Source organism: Opisthocomus hoazin, chromosome 4, assembly GCF_030867145.1.
Source record: "Opisthocomus hoazin isolate bOpiHoa1 chromosome 4, bOpiHoa1.hap1, whole genome shotgun sequence".
Lineage (NCBI taxonomy): Eukaryota > Metazoa > Chordata > Aves > Opisthocomiformes > Opisthocomidae > Opisthocomus > Opisthocomus hoazin.
In genome coordinates, this window is record NC_134417.1 from 16,163,515 (window position 1) to 16,181,892 (window position 18,378).

Below are 18,378 nucleotides of genomic sequence, written 5' to 3' on the forward strand. Positions count from 1 at the left end.
AAATGTCATTTAAGACGACTCCATAGGGATGAAACAAAATTAAGTACTTTTACCCTCTGGAAATGCTGAAGAAAGATAAAACACGTTTATGCCACAAGACTCGACAGAGAGAACCAACATGCTGCACTTTTACTCGGAATTTAGGAACTTTCTGGAATTCAGATGTTGGAAGAGGAAATGTAAACAGTGGAGGGATGCTCCACTTCCCATGCTAAAGACCCGTCACGGTTCCTTCTCCATTTCTCATTAGACAAGTGCACAGCATGCCCCAACTCACCCTTATTTTCCAGTGATCTTGTCCTGCATTTTGCACAAATCAGACTGAATTCAGCCCTGAAGCAAGCAGGAACAACTACTTCCTTTGGATGAGCTTCTCTCGTTACAGCAAGGCCATTTACGTGGCCGGAGGCCAAAATAAACTACTACATTTCACTCAGTGATACATGAACTCTGCAGCGAGCTAATATTTACATCCATTAAGTATGCTCATAGGAACATGCTCCTTTCAACTGTCTCAAAGAGCCACCAGGTCTCTGTTCCCACGAGCAAGGTATCCAAGATCTCCATGCTCTGCCTGCTAGTAGGAAAATCCTTGTTTCTTGGTCTACCCAGCTATAAAATCAGAAGCCCTACACAGCATAAAGCAAAGATTTACTTCTGGTTCATTCCAGGCTCTCCAGAGATCTTATCGGTGGAGACAGACAGACACAAAGCCTGTCATATTACAGCAATTTCTCCATTACAGGAATGGGACTCAGCTGACCACAGCCCTGGCTGCTCTCACACGATGTGAAACACAAGGGGCCGTGGAAGGCATGTGCACAGAGTCGAGAGGAGTCATACAACCTCCTGGACGTCCTGATCATGCCAGTGTTTGCCAGCCAAGATGAAGGAAGAGGATTCTCCCCCTTTAGTAAAGAAATAGAGAGCTTGCACGCACAGTGAAGAAGCAAAAGGGGACTGCAGGGCAGGATGGCTTCTGCAGTCCAGCTCCGCTCCTGTGGCACACAATTATTCAACAAAATTCAATTAATGCCACAGAAACTGACGGTTTATACTACTAACACAGCACATGGACCAATTCTTACATACCAGTGCTTCTGGCACTCTGATGTTTTGCTTTAGATGGCCTGAAATCTGTGATACGCCCCAAAGAGAAAGGTCTTCCCGCAAGCATCCTGCGGTCACATGATGTCGTTATCTGCCCTCATTTCAGGGAGGATAACGTGTTTCTGCCACCGATACAAGGTAAAGAGCGTTGCTGCACCCATTCAGTCACAGAGAGGAAGGGTGCTTTTTGCAATGCCCTTAGAACTTGACGCCACAGGACTACAACCCACCCCGCTCTTGCCAGGAACTGAGAAGTTTTCTCTGCCTTTTCCAGCAACCTGCTTCTTTGTTCCGTGACATCAGAAAACATGTTGCCATTTTGCCTGCATATGATGCAATTCCAGCAGTGTCGGATTAACTTCTTGCCCAATTTGGCATCCCTGCACTGAAACACCAGCATCTCCGGCTGCAACCGAAGGAGCCAGAGGTTAGAGAGTGCAAAGCCCAGGCTGCAGCGTAGGGTTTCACCCAGTTGCGTCCACCCAAAAACATCACAGACCTCAACTCTAGTACACCAGCAAATAAAACAAAAAGCAAACACCAAAGGGAGACACAAATAAAAATCAATGAGCAGAGGAGCATACCAGGTCAGAAATCATACCACAGCTAGAAAGCAGGCAATCAGAGCAGCCAGAAGAAGGCTGGAGAACTCTGATACATCCTCAGTGCTCCAGAAACTTCTCACAAGACCAAAATAATCCAAGGTGTTCTTAAGTCTCCATAAATCAACATTTTAATAATCATAATTCATAGAGCGGTTGGAGAAAATAATCCATCACTGCTGTTGCTAGAATTTTTTTCTAAAGGAATTTACCTGAAATGTTCATTTTGTTTCAAATCAGAAATTGTTTCCTTTTCATCCCTGAGCATTTGCTCCTTCAAACTTTCACCTTCTGTCTACTGGGGAGCAAAGAAAAGTGTGTGTGTGTGGAGGGGGAAACACTGTCATAGAATTGTCTCCTCTTCTTAAAAGCAGAGGTGGTGGAAAGGCTTGTTTTTTCATTCGATGCTGGCCAGAAGTATGCCCTTACACCAGCCTTTATGTCAGAAAAAACATTAATATTTTTGTATAAAACACCTTTAAATAAAACACCCTTCCCAAACAGACTTAGGCAAGGAATCGTTCACTCCTGCCTTTAGCAGCATGGACCCTGAAAAGCCTACGCGCTTTCCAAATTATTATAAAACCCAAGACAGATGTCAAATAATTAACGAAGAGAGCTGTATTCAAAGTAACTGCTGTACACCTATTCTCAAAGACACTGTACCAATTCTACAGAACAATGCTGCATTTTCCAAGAAAACGCCTTTGTCCCTCCTAACCACAGGCACCTGGGGAGAGCTGACAGGTTTTTTTTTGCTTTGCATGGAGAAGTCATACTACAGCAGGCAGAACAAAAGGACCCTTTAAAACCTTGCCACTAAGTGCTCTGGCTGAAAGGGCATTTAAAATAAAGCCGTTTCAGAAAGAAGAAAAAAGTAACACCGGCCAGAGCAGGTGTTACGTATTTTCTTTCTGCAATTCTGTCTCAAGCTCCTTTGTGTCAAGAGCGTTCAAGAGTGCAGGACTGGCCTTAGGAAGGGCGATGCAGACACGGGAAGGCTAGCAAAAACCAGGATGGGCTAGCTTAGGAGATGCTTTGCTTCTACACCACGTGGACTCAGGGCTGAAGGCTGATGGGCTGCAGAGCAGGGCCAGCACTCAGGAGAGGGGCACAGCTCCTCTGCTCCCACATCACCGCGTGCCCACAAGCCCTGGGTCCCTGCAACAGCAGCAGCAGCACTGGAGCAGGCTGCTCAATGAGTTTGCTGGGTTTTCTTATGGGGAAAATAGATGTACAGTCCAAGTAAATTCAAAGCATCCGAAAGGCAGACAAAGGGCAGCCTGCAAAAGCAGCTGCAGGAAAGTAATAGCAAGAGCACTAATGGAAAGTGGGAGAAGGCCCTTCAGCCCTCCAGGAAACACTTTTGCTTTTCAGTACATGCAGGAGTAAGCCAGACAAAGCGAGAATTACTGTAGCATAAACCATCTCAGTGCCACTTAGCCGGGACTCACGCAGCATCCCTCTGACTCTGCCTCTCCTCCGGAGGCCATTTGGGCACTGCACGGCACTGCCCTTTGCTGTGGCATCAGCGCTCCGAACCGTACCCCTGCCCGAAGCCGAGCCGCTCCTGCAGCGAGGTGGCTGGTCCTGCGGACAGCCCTCCCGAGCAGCGTCACCTTACACTGAAATCTCCAGAGATGTGGGTAGAGACAGACGCCATGTGTTTCGGAAGTCCAGCCTTTTCTCCCCAGGAGGAATTAGAACGTTCATTAAAATTTTTCTTTCCGGACAGCTTCCAGGAACAGGATGGGGAGGAAACCAGCAACAATTTGACAATGAATGCCGTAAGCAGCTCAGAGCACCTTCCCTGCTCTCACGCGTGCCATGCCACACTCCTCACTTCAAACGCAGGCACACTGACCAACAAAGGGCCCCCAACGCTGTCCTTGGAAAAACATTCACAACATTCCAAAGGGCAGAGAGCCCATTTTGTCTTGGCAGCAGCTCCCCAACGGCCAGGCACGTTTCAGCAGGAATCAGGCAGGGTTGAAGCCTGGCCCACAGTCGGGGATACTGTGGAGCCATCAGGGCGATCCAGTCAGCCCATCTAATGGTGGCACACCCAAGGCAGGGACCTGCGAGGTCGATGCCAAAGTCTCACCTTTCTCGGGGCAGCTGCACTCACCAGGCTATCGCATGCCTGACAACACAGTGGGTTGGAAAGATTTTGAACTGGGATATTTCTATTATAAAAGCAATTTATATCATTAAAACCAAAAGGAAACATTTGGGTTTGAGCAGACTGAAACTTTGTTACTAGCTAGAATCACAGCAAATTTGCTTTTGCAGAAGGAAGAAAAAAAGAAATTTGAACTAGTGGGAGTCAGATTGAAAATTGCCCTGGTGAGAGGTGTGCCCATCACTAGCACAAATTATGTTCTGTCTTCCTTGGCCAGGGCTGGCCACTGTCACACAGGACCTGGAAGCACTGGCTCCCAGCACTGGGGATCTGTGGTGCTCAGACACAGCTTTAGACCCAGGTCTAGCGAGTATCCAGGAGAGAGTAAGGGGGAGGGGGGAGAAAAAAAAAAAGAAAGAAAACACGGCCATGGAAAAGAAAACCCAGAAAACCCAAGAAAGCCTGGAAACAATCCTCTCAGTCAGTGGCTTAGCCAGCTCTTCGCAAGCTGAGGACGTGACACCCGGCACCCGAGGCAGCCCCACTGCCTCTCCCTGGCCCCCTGCACTGCACGTCCAGGCCAAGGGCTGCAGCCTGCTGGCTTTTTACCTATTACTTTTTACTAAATCCCCAACATGGTGCTGAACAAACCCAGCAGTGCGTCACTCCTGGGGTCACCCCAGGAGGTGGTCCCAGGCGATTTCTCCTTCAATACAACAGCATAAACTGCAGGAGCAAGGCTGATCGCCAGCGAGCACCCAGAGCTCCCGTGGGCAGAGCAGGCAGCAGCCCGACCTCGAGCTCAGCCGCTCAGGGGAAAGCGGGGATATGTCAGTTAAGAGCGAGTCATTTCTGGGAGCTTCCTTGGTAGTGCAGGATTTGCCTCTGCTGGTGCTAATGCTTGGGACAGAGGCAACTGCCAGGCAGGGAATTTGTGATCTGCTATTGGCATCTAGATACCATCTCCTGGCATCCTTTCGGCTCAACAGATTTAACTCTAATAATCAGAATTGTGAGGAAGAAGCTATTTTTCCCCCCTCTCAAGAGAAAAGGAAAAAAAGTGCAATATAGACATGTGGAGAGAAGGGTGTGGGGCTTGAAAATACATCTGAAGACAGACAGTATCCCCTCCTTTTCGGTTCTGCTGGGGTCCTCTCAGGGCTTGGCAAAGCAGAAATGCTACAGATCTTGCACACTGCTCTGCTGGAGCCCAGGCTGCCGCTGATTATCCTCTGGCAGCTGTTTAGCAGGCAGAGCACACTGCATTTCATACATTTAAAATAAACTAGCTCAATAATCTGTCACCTCTCTGAAATATATGCACACCTGGACAAGACAAATAAACAGCTGGGACTGTCACCGAGAGATCTGTGGAGCGGGCTGAAGAGGGGCAGGTTGAGCCACAGCTATGAAATCAAACAGCATGGATTACAAATGCATACACGCTGGCCACCAAGCAGTTCAAACACCGATCTACAAGAGCACTTCTGTGCTCAAGCAAAAGGTATCCAGCCAAGATAGTCTATTTTTTAAGTCTGAATAGCCAGGGAATGAAAAGCTTCCAACAGAGCTTCAAAGAAAGCTGAGACCTTCCATGAAGGCAGACACAATGCTTCTATTTTGGACGGCGAAGTTATAGTGAAAGGAGAGCTCTGAGAAATACCCACATATTGCGCTACCAGAAAATAAACTGACAAACTAATCTCTGCATAGACTAAAAGAGAAATCTGCAACCAACATGGCTCAAAGGCCTGAGGAGACTTAAGGAATCCAAAGTGAGATTCCTCACTTGCTGGAAGAGTCCTGATTAGCTCTCACGGAGCACCTGCACACATCTGAGAATGAGGATTTAATTTATACATTCTGCCTCCTGACCTTTTTAATGGCTTTTAGATGTAAGCGACTCCACTGCCTTCCCTAAGAGGTTATTCCACTGTTCCTGTGGACACAGCAGCAAGTCCACGTTGTGCAACAGATTGCACAGCAGCAACCCCAGGCTAGCTCAGCCCAAGCCTCTGAATCCAGAGAATACAATGCAGACTCGAGCAGGTTCACCAGCTGGACTTGCTGCCTTTCACAGGACCAGGCTGGGACTCTTGAGCCCCAGAGCAGCTTTCGCAGGAGAGGTGTCTCCTCGCAAGCCCAACCTGGCACAGCCAACACTCTGCAGCCCCGCTACACCTCCCCACCATCACAACAGGGGCTGCACCCAGCTCTGCTGAGCACCAGCTGCAATGGGCTCTCGGTCTCAAAAAAAATGCTCCAAGAATTTATTTTCTTAAGTTCAAGCCCTTGCTGCCAGCTACGTACCTGCTCTCTCACTTCATCTCCTCCCCTTAAACCCCTCAGTGCTTGCAGAGTGGATTCCCAGGACGACTGCTCTATATTCAGCCGATATCATCTTCTTGTTCTCCCAGAGAGGGTCACAGCAGGCAAAAAGCCTCCAAGCACCACCATTCTCCAGAGCACAACATCACTGTGTTTTGCTCCCCTTTCCAAGCATCTCTTACAGTGCCATTGCCACAAAATCCCCAGGCAGACTGCAATGGCTCCAGCACCTCTAGCAGGTTTACACAGGCTGCTGCCACTGGTGAAGACCCGACCTCCAACTCTCCCTGCAGTATAAGAGGAGGATTCCCTCAAATGATTCCTGATATCCTGGGATAAGCAACATATTCATGAGTAAAAGCAAGTCAGCTGAGTTTTTCTTTTTCAAGTTTTGGCCACATAGTATTTCCACACCTGGCACTCATATTAATAATGCTAATTTAATTGTATTTAGCCTTATAAGAAAAAGCAGACAACAGTAAGATGTGAAGATGCTTCATTCCCTCTCCCCCAGCTCAGACAGGCTGCTCCAAGTGTGTTTTACACATCAATCCACAGCAGAATTTAAAGCAATAGGAAAAGGAACAGCAAAGGCACCAAAAGCCCAGGAGCTACCTGCCTCCCCCAGGACAACATCCCACTGACAAGTGATTCTCCAGAGGTCCTTCCAGCCCTCCCATGGGCCTCCACAGTGCCATCCCACCCATTTGCTCCTCTTGGTGACTATCACAGCAACTTTCTTCTACGTGCCTGCCCCTTCCTGGCCAGCACAGTACAGCTGCACTCTGCAAAGGGGACTAGAAAAATCTGGGTACAGACAGAAACAAGGGAAGAAAAGAGAAACGGAATAAGACAATCCTTCCCATGCCATGTGTATCACATTCGATCCCCACGTCTCTAACATTTCCTTCTGCAAATATTAGGTTTCGCCATCAGAGGGAACTTGTTCAGGCTTTGCCTGCTCTAACCCCATCAGTGCAGCTCTAAATTCAACCTTCAAACAGCACCCTGAATTTTCAAGTCCAGGAGCCTCCTGCGAGAAGGTCTGCTCTGTGACCCACAGCACCTACACAGTGGGAAGGCTGAGGGGGAGCTGCAGGCAGCAGTATGCTCTGATTGTCATCAATATTAATTATTTGGGGAGAATACGATTGATCTCACAAGGGCAATGAATTCATTTCTCTAGCTGAATGACAAACAAAAGGCAATATATGCACTGCTGACATTTCCAAAGGCTACAAGGAGCAGCGACAGGAGGAAATACCGCTATGAGTTAAAACCCTGCTGCAAAGGGACAAAAATCTGAGAAGTCTCCAAAATTTTCATTTCTGAGGACTTTCAATGCCAGGAAGCATACACCTTCATATTCTCAATCAGCACTGACCCCAGCCCTGGGCTGGCTCAACTCTTTGCACTGAGAGGAAGCAATCACTGAATCTCTTTGGAAAGTTGGGTTGTTTCCCTCTTGCTCTTTCACACATCTTGTTAACAACTACAGAGCCATTGCACCGGGCAGACAAAGGGAGAAATAAAAAAACCAAAAAGCTTAGAAAGGGCAAAACATTACCTGCCTGGGTAGCCACGACCCAGGGCTATTCAGCAGGGCTAACATGCCAAGATGCAGCTTCCCCGCGCAACAGGAGAAGAGGAGGACACAATACGCCTGGAGAAAAGCATTTCACCTCTCCGATCAGGGGAGTCTCTGTGTGTGCAACCTCCCACAGGTCCAGAATTAAACAGAGTCTCCCTGAAGTCCACACAGCAACACGAGAGAGAACAAGGAAGGTGGAGAAAGGTAAATGCCCTGAGGCTGTGGCTACTTCTGCAGGGGAATGGATGAGGGGGAAAGACAACCCAGTCCATGGGGATGTTAATCCAGTAGAGTCTGAGTTTTGTCATGTCCTTCAGTCACCCCAACGCATCAGCCCTGTCCGGCTCAACTGCAACCAGCACAGTTTGCTAAAGCAACACATTTTTGGGACCAGCAGCACATCTGTACTCATTCAAAGAGGTTGGGTGCCCTACAAGCCCTTCAGATCCGGCCAGCGTTCTCATGCTGGGCAGCAACACACACATCCTCCTCCCATTATCCAGATCCCTCCTTACAAACAAGGGCTGGGAGGTGTCTGTGCTTGAAGGAAGAAGGGGGAGGCAGCTATTTCTCAATAAAATAAACCCAATTATGTGTATTAGAGTGGATTTATACAGCTCTTACTGTCAGAACATGTATTTTCTACAGATCCCAGAGCTTTGAATCAACAGATTGCTAATGAATTTTTGTAGGTGGGGCGCTGGATGTTACTATGGTGGGATGGTCATTTTACTTTTGATTCCTTGTGAGATTTGCTTTTTGCAGTAAGGCTAACTTCAGAAAAAAATAACTAGAAATACAGGCTCCTGCCACTGCCATTTACTATGCTCCTGTAAGTCTCTAGGGTTGAAGATTTTAAAACAGTCTACTAGTTTAGGTTAGCAATATGAGTTTCTGGTTAATCTACATGAAACCTACAGAGGCATCAATCACCAATCGTAGCGCATGAAAAATCGTAGTGCCTCCATGATAATGAGGCATCAGAAAGCTTACAAACAGCTGTCCCCTGAACTGAGCACATCAGGAGAGGCTTCTGAAATCTGTGCCTCTGTTTCCCCAGCCACATTTATAACAGCCTCTCCCCACCTCGCACCACAGCTGTGCATCTTAATGTCTCTAAAGTGCTTAGAGATGCTGAGATGAAAGATAACATATGAGTGCAAAGTATAGATTAATTCCCTGAGCTCAGCAGTCACTGGAGCTGATGGGGCTAAATGTACCACATACCCACCACGGAAAACTTGGGTTCTGAGCCTGTCTTAAATAGCAACTACTTAGGCAGCAGTTCCCTTGGAACAAGTCATTTTGGGGCTGGTTGGCTGGGCACACGGAGCCCCAGCAGGCAGGAGACGCAGAAATGTAATATATTGCTATGAAAAATCAATGCTTTTCCAGAATAAGGTCTCAAATCTGTTCCTATATAATCCGATAGTGGATTTCAACCCATTTCGGTAGGAATATGACAGAGCTGCTCAGGTTATAGCAACCAGCACATTAAGAACGTGGCCAAACATAATTTGAAAAACTATTTCCATTTCTGTTTGTTTTTTAAAAGATTAAAAATCCAGTTTAAATATTACAAGGAAAACTTTAAATTGAGCAAGATAAGTTTTGGCTTCCTTCCGAGGAGGAGGCAAACCCCAAAATGCTACTGCAAATCTAACAGATGGGAGTTATTTTTCACTCTTAAAAAATTTCAGTCCTTTGCACCAAGATTAACTGTAATTAGCTCTTTATTTACATCTAGGACAAAAGGTAAAATGATAAAGGAAAGCAATTTAATCACAAATCACAGGCAGAAAATGGCACCAAAAGGAAAAATTCCCTTTGAGAAGAAAACGTCACGTCTTTCTCGCCAAGCAGCATAATTGTTATAAATATACAGTTAAACAGCTCCACAGCATCCTGTCAGCACTACGGATAAACATTTAGGTCACAGTTTTGCAAGCTTTTACACACAAGTTGACTGAATATTTAAGAATCATCCTCTGAACATCTGAAAATATCACACGCCTGTAAGTGGACAGCATCAGGCCCAAGAGGGTCAAGATATCCCATTACACTATTATTTCAGTCATGAAGGGGATTAAGCAAAACGAGGAGGAGCGGGAAAACAAAAACAAAACAACACACAGCAGCTTTTCTAGTTAGAGACAGAGAGGTACTAAAACTTACTTTTTTTTTTCCCCTTCTGTTTTTTGAAGTCCTCTTCTAATTCAGACAACACCTCGGCTTAGTAAAGCTGAAGAGGCTCCTGAAGTGTTTGTGCAAGTGCACGATTCATGCTGTATCTTTGCCCTTCGGTCGCACAACAGAACTGCCCAAGGAGCTTCGTGCGAAGCCAACGACCAGCCTTCTACTGTGGTACCCCCAGGCTGCAACGCAGAGCTCCCAGCTTGAGCCCAGACAACCCACTGACCCACGGCCATGCTGGCCGAAGCTGAAGGCCAGACCCAAAGCTGCAAGAGTTAAATAGTAAAGCTTGTCTGGCCATGCCTAAGCGAGCTGTTAGTAATAACAAAGAATAAACGGGCTTGAGGGCAGTCTCAAATGCTTCTGAATCAGCTGGACACTCTCCCATTCCAGCTCAAGGATCCCAATACCTATGATGTACGTGGCATGGGAATGCATGACCATCCAGCTGTCCTTCCAGGTATGATAACACGGTTTCCTTCTGTGGATACCTAGAGAGAGCTGGGAAGAGCTGCTAGCTCCTCATGACACTGCTCTGGGTGGGATTTCCAAGCTAATGGCTCTCTGGCACCTCCCCAGTGTTCCCAGGAGATGGAATTCCCACTCCCTTGACTCAGCCCAGGATTCACAGCAATCTCTTATTCTCTCCCCCAAACAGAGCTCTTCAGTTAACAGTCCCTTTTTGTTAACAAATGTAAATCTAAAATGACTCCATAAGAATGAATGTAACTTTTTCATATAAATATGGAGTCGGCAATAACAAGAGAGAAGTAGAACGAAAGAAAGAAGGAAAGCAAGAAGATCCAAACCCAACACCAGGGACCTTGACTCTACTCACTGCAAAATTTGAGGAAAATTTGAGGACCAGTATAATTCTCATTTTCCTCATATGAGAAAGTGAAGCTATCACTCTTTAACACTCTTTCCTTCTCTTTCCCTAACGCTCTCAGAGACTTCTATCTTTAGCCAGTTATCCTTGCTATAATTTTCTTAAAATTGTAATTGGATAGTGATCCAAACTTGGGGGAAACCTGTATTACAGGAATTCCTGAGGCTATAGCCCCCATTTGATGAAACCGACAGCTGCCAAATTAAGAAAGGACTGACCAAAGATACAATTCTTCACTTGTAGTAGAAATCCTGTTTCACCAGCAAATATTATTAAGGAACCCCATAAAAAAATATGTACACTTGTACATTAATTTCCCCGTATTTTCTGTTAAAGAAGACTCTGAATTTATGAATATCATGATCTGTGCACGTGTCTCATTGGGTCCTGAGGTTGAAGGTAGCAAGCACACTGGCCAAGATCAGAATTCCCAAAAGCGTAGGCACCATTTGAACTAATTTCCCCAAATCGGTTTCTTTTTTGCACTCTCTCCGAGCGTACACGTGGGTCAGTTGCACGCAAAAGCCCTACATGTAACAACACTGCGGCTGAGAAATTCGAGATTAGTCTTCTGCTTTGGAAAAACATTGGGGAAGGGGGGGAAAAATCCTCAAATAACTCCCAGAAGAAGCAGCTGTTTTGCTCCAGTTTAGCAATGACCAAATCTCAGCCATGCATTTTGCCGATGGCGGAACAGAACAAAGCGGTTACAAATCGTGGAGGGAAAGAAACCCACCCGCACGTGGGCTCCTCTACTACACCCAGGCTGCGGAGCTGGTGCGAGAGAGGGGGTCAGCTCAAGCGTGGCAAACACATCAGTCAGATTTGCCTTCCTTCTGCCTCCGCATCTGGCCCGCCTCGCGCAGCCCGAGGAGCACCAGCTCTCACTCGCTGGGTACCAAAGTGCTGCCGGCCCGGCTACACCAGCCTGGCAGCACAGAGGAGACGGCTCTTGGCTCTGCTTACGGGGATAGCGAAATCCGTGAGCTGTGTCAAGAGAAAGGCAGAGGAGGAAGGAGGAGAGCAGGCAATGTCTGAACTGCGAGCTCCACTGCAGAAAGTGTTTCCGTTCCCAGATAATGTGGCGCTGTTCGCAGATTTCAGCTTATATAGGCTTTTCCATATATCTATTTTTATTCCCGAAGTATTCCCCGTTGCTGTATGATGAAAAAAAAGACCGGACAGCGTGGATGCTTACAGATACGTGAATGCATTCACAGGCTGGTTACAATCTTCTTAACCGTCCACCTTCCTAACGCAACCTGTGCCAAGCGGGGACACCTCCTCTCCCACACCACCAGCTGCAAGGCTTCTCTTCGTGGCAAGTTTTTGCAAGTCAGAGTCTTGCTGAAATGGGAGGACATTTGACAACAGCGGGGGACCCGGGACAGATGGGGAAAGGAATATGAATCATGTGCCTGCCAAAGCAACAGACATCAAAATCCAAACATAACAATAAGGGAGAAGAACAAATAAATGAGTATGTTCCGGCCTCTTATTCTGAATGAGTGAAATGCTTCCTTCCCTAGTGCTGGCATCTGCAGGTCTTGAAGGAATAAAGCTGGGACAAACTCTCTCTGTCTCCTCCTTCCTACATGCATATTTCAGAGCATAAAACTACAGCACCAGGGCCAGCAAGGAAGCATTCCCCACCTCTCCACGTATCCAGGCACCATCAAACTGCCCACCACACCGCTCTCCCAGCCCTCTGAAGTCTCTCTTACATATGTGCTCCTGCCAGGCACTTTAGGGTAGTGCGACCTGACCCAGAGTATGAGCCCGCTCAAGCCCAGACTGGCACAGTACTCATCCCCACTGCACACTAGCTAATGCTCAGATGCAGGATACTTGTGCAGGGCCCCAGAGGTCTGCAAGGAGCGAGCCCTGAGGTGTTCAGACACAAGCTCTCCTTCACAGGCTCTGGAGGGACCAGACATGGGCAGACTTGAGTAAGCACAGCTCTTCCTATCCGACACGTAGGCACTTTGAACTCAAGCTACACTCACAAAGGGGGAAAGTAAGTCACAGGGCTCTGTGCATGCAGACCTGCCCTCTGCCTTGCACAGAGGCATTGCATTAGAAACATAACTTCTCACCTCACAGCTCCCTGCTTCACCTCCATGCAGCATCTCCCACCTTCCCAGTGTAATGCTGCCTGATCATTTCAGTGCCCTGCACGCTTCCACCACCCCAAGTCCTCACAGCCTTACTCTGCACATCTCCCGTTCTCCTGCATCCACCCCTACAGAGGTGGTATTCCCAGTCACAGGAACTATTCCATACCTACCTTCAGGAAAGGAGAGTATCTGGGCGTTAGGACTTAATCCTCTCTGCCTGTCGTTCCCTGCTCACTACAGTCAGGCAGTCAACAGGAGACAGAAAGCAGGACCCTTCTCAGCACCAAGTCCTCCCACCAGTAAGCCCTGGGTCCAGAGTGATGCTCTCCATGCAAAGAGGAGATGCTTTTCCAGCAAGGAACACAAGACAGCAAGTAAATCTTCCAGAGCTGCCAAAAGCAACCTGTTATAAATGGCCCTCTAAGTTACGAGATATGGACTCTCTGCAGCACAGTTAATAAATAATACCCCACAATCCTGCTGCATGTGGAAGTGTAAGTTCAGTGGCTACCCAAGAGGGGCCACGATTAAAAATGGAGTGTCAGGAAAATGGTACATTTTAATTACGTGGCAGGTCTTTTTTAAAAAAAAAAAAAAAAAGATAAAGAGTTTGCTGCAATCTCCCAAATGCAGAAGTAAAAAGCCTTTCCTAGGACAAGAAAGATAAATACATGGAACAAAAGCCACCATTTGACAAGAAAAGAAGATCTGTAATACAAAACCGAATTTTACCCAAGCATTATAGCCAGCTATTCACAAAGCAGAGGCTAGGATGGGAAGAGAGCGTGCACGTAAGGGTGTATTTATAATCCAGTTACCAGTAACGCCCCAAGGCCCCGAGATGAGGATCCCGTTGTGCCAAGCACCGCACGGCCGCGCTCCGAGACACCAGCCCAGCCTGAGGAGCCAGCCCAGCCGCTGCCACCGAGGGAAGGGACACTGGCACAGCGAAGGGATGCTGGAGCCCTGACGGGGTCTCTTCTCCCTCCCCGCTCCCTTTCCGGGAAAGCATCCCCAGCACCCAGTCTCCATCCAGGCACCCCCAAAACGCTTCGCAGGAGGGGGCAGCTGTCCCCGGCGAGCGCACAGCGACAGGCACCGCGCTGCCAGCGCCTCGCCGCTTCCCGGCCGGCTCCTCGGACGCGTCCCCTCCACTTTATCTCCCTGTTTAAGTCTGAGCCCTTCCTCTCCCCGCTTCCATTTCCAAGATCCGCCTGACAGCAGGAGCCAGCGGGGACCGAGGGCTCACGCGTTCGCGGTGCGGGTGGAAATTAAAGTTGCGTTCCTCGGTGCCCGCGGAGCTCCAGCTCGGAACATGCGAACGTCCCCGGCCGGGAGGAGGGAATTTCAGCGAACCCCCCCGCGTCCCGGGCACCGGCGGCACGGCCGGCCCGGCTGCCGAGGTGGCGGAGACACGGACCCGCCTCCACACCGCCCTTCGCCGAGGGACAGCGGGAAGAGGGGGGTCCCCGGTCCCGGCGCCGCAGCGCCCGCCCCGTCCCCGGCTCCCGCTCCCCCGGACGCGGCCGCGCACGTTCGCTCTCACCGTGCAGAGGCGTCTCGGTCCGGGGGGAGAGGGCAGCCAAGGCTCCTCGGGCTCTCCCAAGCGCTGCTTCCCGCTCTTCCCTCCCCGCTCCGGCGGCTGAGCGGGGGCTGCTCCCGGCTGCGCGCCTCCCGCCTCACCCCGCACACAGCCGGGGCCGACAGCCGCCTCCCCCGCCAGAAACTTTCCCTCCGAGTGCGGGGAAGTTCGCGGCGGGGGCGGGCCAGACCCCCCCTGACCCCGCCCCGGCGCGCCGCGGGGCCGCGCCTCCCTCCCGCCGCCCACGCCCACAGAGACACGCGTGTACCGGCCCCCCCCTGCACCTGAGAACAGCGCTCTCCTCCTCCTCCTCCGCGCCCCCCGGCTCCGCCCCGCGGACGGGAACCGGCGGCGGGGGGGGGGAGCCCGGGCGGGGCGGTGGTGACGCCGCCGGCTGCCGCGGGGCCCCCCTGGCGGTGCGCGGGGCCCCGAGGCCGAGCGTGGGCCACGGCTCCCTCTCCCGGCCTGAGCTGGCCGGGCCGGGGCGGGCGGGCAGCGGCCTGCGGGCAGCGCCCCCTCCCCGGGCCCCGGGAGCCAGCCCGCCGCCCGGTCGGGTGAGGCGAGCCGCCGCGCACGGCCCTAGCGCTGCCGCAGCCCTCGGTGCGGGCCGCTCGCCCCCCCCCCTCGGGGCAAGCACAGCTTCCCCTTGGCCTCCCCGCGGGGAGGGCTCGCCGGCAGGAGCCGCGGCACCTCACGGCACCCCGCGCCGCCGCCTCGTCCCTCGGGAAGCGGCCCCGTGTCGCTGTGTGGCTGCCGCCGATGCGGCCCGGCTGAATTTGCCGGCGGGTGGAGGAGCAGGTGCTCGAAGCGGACTCCGAGGGAGATCGTGGTGAGGCCGAGGAGCCCGGGGAGAATCTGCAGAGATCTGGGCTGGCACCTTCTCCTGGGGAAGGCGATCGGCGCAGCCCCCAGCGCAGGGGTGCCCTTGGCCCGGTCCGGGAGAAAGGCTCGCTCTCCGCTCAGGTTGGCCAGGAGGACCTTCCAGCCTGGCCTTGTGGGTGCTGTTGTCACCTCTTGGCAGCAAGGCGGTGTGTCTGGGCACCGAGCCTTGAACGCTAAGGAAACTCCGGTCAGTTCAAAGCGCTGCAGCACTTTTTAGCGCTGTTGGCTACGACTCTGCGTCTGCACTGGACTGAGTTCAAGATTTCAGTCGTTGTCCCCAGGAGGTGGCTCCAGGATACCTAGCAGGCCAGACTTCACTCCATCCCATGAAACTCCTCCGCAACAAACCTGTCCTGGAGAGCTGGGCCTGGCCACTTGCGCCTGGAGCAACCTCCCACAGCCACCACTAGAACGTATCTGCCCATCTTCTTTGCAAGGCTGTGATGTGAGGTACCACCGCACACACACTGCTGCTGGGCAAGGAGGTCCTTGTCCCTGTCAGCCCACCCCAGCTCATCAAGAGTACACCTGAAGTTCTCCCCGACCCAGAGGAAGAGCAGCTGTGGCCTGGCTGTGCCACAGGGTGTGAAGGAGCTGCGATGGGAGGCTGGCACTGCTCCTGCTGCTCCGGCAGGAATATCTCTTCCTCCTGCACCTCTCTCCTCTGTCTTCCCAGGGCTCTGGCACAGCAAAACTAGGCAGAAAGTTTCTTATCTCAGCAGCTTTCTTGTCCTGGTGGTGAATGCCCTTGAAAATCTGCCGACTTGGCTTGTGCTTAGAGTCAGCTCTACTCGAGCCATTTCTAACCCAGATCCATCCAGGTATTAAAGTAACTGGTTAAGGCAGAGCTCTGTGTAGATGAATTTACCCCACTCTTTGAGCAGTTTAGTCCATGTTTTGCTCCACACTACCTGTGCAGCTCCAGGATCCAAGATATCTTGTCTGGAGCAGCTTTAGGTATCCATACATGCAGCTGCTTTACTGACTATAGGCAAAACTGGAATAGCAAGGCGTATTTCATGAGCTGTATTTTCCAGCAGACATGCAGAGAATTACGTGCTTAAAATCTGCTGTTGAAACACAACAGTCCACTTTTCTCATAGAATATGAAATAACAAAAGGATGGCATATTTTAGTCGTGGTACTTAATGCAGCTGTGGGAGTAGCTCAGCTGCTCTGGTGATTGTTACAGGAATTTAATAAAACTAATAATAATAATGATACATTGTTCTACATAGTATCTGCCATCCATAGATACAGATCTGGGACAGGACGTGTCATTATTCTGGTTTGGGAGGCAGTGCTGCAATACTGCTAACGCAGGTTAACAGTCATCGGCAATACACCCTGGGAAATTCATCCCGCTCCAAAACCCTAGCCTGCCTCCACCAGTGCAAATGAAGGTCTTTAGGCCACTGTCATTAATTTCTCTGATTTTGACAAAAAGCCAGAATTCAACTTTAGACTTCATTGTGAGGCCCGTGAATTAAGGTTCAAGACCAAGTTTCCAGAGATTGTTTTAAGGCTACAGCTGATAGCAAGCCTCAAACCACACCTGCTTATTGTGTTTTCCTGGGAAAGGTTTCAGACTCTTTTTGTTTACAGATGAAAAGAATCAGCGATTCCCCACTGTAAAATCAGGGTAATATTGCTCACTTGGGCTCAGTGCTGTCATAAGGATTATTTTTGTATTGCTATTTTTTCTCCCATCCTCTCTCCACACTTGTGCATGCTATTTCTGTGCGGGTTAAAATGCAACGCAGTTACACCCTAGAGTGAATTATACTACAGTTTGAAGAGCAATTCAGTAAATAGAAAACATTTTTTAAGCACGAAAAAGCAGCATTGTGCCATGATTTTTGGGCAGGGAGCAAAGAGTGGCATTACTAAGTGAAACCACGGGGGGGACTTAAATAGCAGAGGAATGTGTTGGTGTTTAGCCAGGACACTGGAGCTGCTGGCGTTGGGACTGCTGCAGAGGTATTCCACAGATCTCCAGTAACAAGTGGCCAAAGGCTTTGCTTTGCTGCTGTTCTATTCCCGTCAGGCAATATAGAGCTAGAAGCACAGGAGGAGCCTGGACCATACAGCCCAGTTCTCTGCCACGTTAGGCACAATGTTGTTTATGGTTCTTTTCATGAAAGGACCATGCTCCAGCTGAAAATGAGTTTGTGTTTTCTGCCCGTTACTCCTTCTGGGAGATTATCCCAGACTGTCCATGTCCCCGATGGTCAGGAACTGTCATGTCATTTCCATCACCAGTTTATTCCCACATATTCTGGTGCACCAGCATCGGCTCTCATTTCAGTAGCTGTTTTGTTCATCGCTCCTTACTCAGGTATTTTTACAGAGATGGTTCTTGCCTCCTTTTCCCCCCCGAGCTACACAGGACTGGCTTTTCAATCTTCCTTCCTAAATGACTCTCTATTCACCTCAGACCTCTTCCCTCCATCTGCTCTGGTTTCAATTAAAGTGCATATGGACGACCAAAAGTAGTTATAGTATTAAATGGGAGGAGGTCTCACTGATGCTTCATACAATGACATTAAAGTCCCTGTTTCTCTCTGAAATGTCTCACCTGGTAATCCCAAGATTGCATTTGTCTTTCAGCAAATAAGCTGTAGTGGTGACCTCATGTTTCTCCTCCATTTTTGCTTGCAATGCTAAGTTCCCAGGCTGGATCAGAAACTTGTTACTATTCTCCTGCCAGTTCCCAGTCCTCTTGTATTTGTCCCAGCTCCCAGCCTGTACGCAGTTTTCTGATTTGTTTTTTCTTAGCCAGCATTTCTGGTACTGAGAGATCAAGGTAGTTTCATAACCTCTAAAAGACATGTTCCTGCTTGTTACTTTACTCACACCCACCTAACCCATTTTTCTTCCTTCCTAGTTAAGGAAACAAGCCCCAGACTAGGGATAATTATAGTCTGTGCGGTTATAAATGAACGTGCCTTCTGTGTTTCAC

The 18,378-nt window shown here is 49.7% G+C and overlaps 1 protein-coding gene across 4 annotated transcripts in view; it reads right to left on the bottom strand.

The window, feature by feature from the left end:
* IL1RAP (interleukin 1 receptor accessory protein) overlaps nt 1–14,881 on the bottom strand; it is a 48,807-nt gene extending 33,926 nt beyond the window's left edge. For 2 of the 4 annotated variants that reach the window (XM_075418083.1, XM_075418086.1), the window contains exon 1: nt 14,499–14,678. The gene's annotated coding sequence lies outside the window, so the exon portion shown is untranslated. Of the gene's footprint in view, nt 1–1,092; nt 1,181–14,498; nt 14,679–14,818 lie in introns of those variants that run through there. The other 2 variants (XM_075418084.1, XM_075418085.1) reach the window with 2 other exon arrangements.
* Between the last annotated feature and the right edge of the window lie 3,497 nt (nt 14,882–18,378).